Genomic DNA, 2,666 nt, shown 5'->3' with positions numbered 1-2,666 from the left:
AGGCTTCTCGTATCAAAATCATATAATGAATTTCGATCAAAATTAAAATAAGGATTCTAAACATTAGGTTTACTATCATTATATCTTGAATTTAATATTCACAATTGGACATAAAATTTAGCAAATTAATTCTTTCCAGAGAATTAATTTTATCTTTTCTGGAGTGGTGTTTAAATTAAGAATAAAATTAAAAACTTATATAAAGGACCAGAGGCATGACAAAATGCAGTTGTAAGTTGCAAAATACGCATAACAGTAAAACATGAAACCAAAGAACATGAATGAAAAAAAATAGGCAACGAACTTCTTAATATGCTCAGTTATTGATATGCGAGCGACTTCAAAACGGAGAGCATAATACTTAGTTCGCTGCACCTTATTATTACAAAGATACGTACAAGATTTCAGCCAGATCCCCACAGAGTTTTTCGAGAGAACATCTAGAGTAAATGTAGTATTGTGGTGATTCCCTATTAACTCCATATTCTGCATCGAACGGCTACCATAATAGTTAGTTCACTGCTTCTTATCGTAACAAAGAACTATACAAAATTTCATCCATCGGTTTAGTAGTTTCCGAGAAAAGTGGAACGGACAGAAAGCGGGGCAGATAGAGTAAGAGTAATATAATATAGATACAGAAAGAAACAAATTATTAGTAAGTATAATTATAACTAAGTAAATAATTAAATAACGAGAAAGACAAAAAGAAAAAAGAAAAAGTAAGAAAAGAAAAATTAAGGAAAGAGAAATGAACGAATGCAATAAAAAAAAGTACAGGAAACAAAAGAAAAATAATCATGAATGAAACTAAAAAAAGAGTGAAAGACAAAATGAGAGTAAAAATAATCCAACGTTAAAATAATGAGCGGATGAAATTAAAAAAATAAATAAAGACATAAATAACGGGAACAGCCAAGAAAAAAAGAAAAAAAAAACGAAAGAAAAAAACGAAAGAAAAAACCGAAAGAAAAAAACGAAAGAAAAAACGAAAGCAAAAAGCGAAAGAAAAAAACGAAAGAAAAAACGAAAGAAAAAAAACGAAAGAAAAAAACAAAAGAAAAAAGCGAAAGAAAAAAAACGAAAGAAAAAAACGAAAAAAAACGAAAGAAAAAAACGAAAAAAAGAAAAAAAAAAACGAAAGAAAAAAGAAAAAAAAACTGAAAATGCCCTTCACCAACTCTTCTGAAAACATCCAAAACTTATACTGTTATCAAGACACTTTTTGAACCATCTAAATTATAATCTCTCTCTCTCTCTCTCTCTCTCTCTCTATATATATATATATATATATATATATATATATATATATATATATATATATATATATATATGTTATTTCATATACCCATATGAAATTTTATAATACTTAATGTATCGAATTTCAGTGTTTACTACAACAGTGCTCAATACGTAAGTATAGCAAGGTAGTAAGTTAGGAAGATATATATGTCAATTAAGCTACACGGAATTTTGCGCGTTTCTTCATAAAGATTTCTCAGTTATTCGCCTGATGAATCCTTAGCAGGATGAAACGAGAAAAATTCTGTGTATCTAAATTGCAATATACATTTTCATAGTTATATATATATATATATATATATATATATATGACTACTTCATTTACTCACATAAATTTAATATACGAAAGTATAGATTTATGCGTAAACTTTAAGTATTTACTTCAAAAGTGTTCAATACGTAGGTAGAGCTAGTTAGTAATTTATAAAATATATATGGCGATTAAGCTACACTGAATATTCTGCGTTTCATCCACTATAGGATTCGTCAGGCTTATGCGCATAAGCCTGACGAATCCTATGGTGGATGAAACGCAGAATATTCAGTGTAGCTTAATCGCCATATATATTTTATAAATTACTAACTATATATATATATATATATATATATATATATATATATATATATATATATATATAACTACTTCATTTAATCACATAAATTGATATACGAAAATATAATTTTATGCGTAAATTTTCAGTATTTACGGCATAAGCCTGACGAATGCTCATGCGGAATGAAACGCGAAATATTCTGTGTAGCATAAAAGTGTCAATTTGCCATATATATTTTATAACTTACTACTACTGCACACACACACACACACACACACACACACACACACACACACACACACACACACACACACACACACACACACACATATATGTGTATGTGTGTGTGTGTGTGTGTGTGTGTGTACGGACAAATACGCATGCTCAATCTTATATTTCTAATATATATATATATATATATATATATATATATATATACAGGCTCACACACATTAACATATATATGAACACCTGGACACGCGTACACATATAAATATAAGATCCTATCACACGCCGACAGATCCACACGCTCACATACGCACGCAACAAAAAAGAGCGGGAAGATTAAAACAATATAACCAAAAGTAGTAGTGGAAAATTACAAAGCACCGACATTTTCTATTTAATTTTCATTTTATGATGGCTATTTGTTGGCCGAATTAAAGCAAATATTTCTTTCGTGAGTTAATAGAAGAGCAAACTCGTTAAACATCTTTGTGGGCCTATTAATGGCGTCGTTGGAACGCTTTTTGTTTGAATCAAACGAAAAAAATACAAAAACATTGTATCCCTCCTCCCTAATACTTACCT

The sequence above is a fragment of the Euprymna scolopes genome, chromosome 28, assembly GCF_053919585.1.
Source record: "Euprymna scolopes isolate OS-2025 chromosome 28, ASM5391958v1, whole genome shotgun sequence".
NCBI classification, from domain to species: Eukaryota; Metazoa; Mollusca; class Cephalopoda; order Sepiida; family Sepiolidae; genus Euprymna; species Euprymna scolopes.
The sequence above is the reverse complement of the archived record's forward strand: the minus strand, read 5'-3'. Positions refer to the sequence as shown.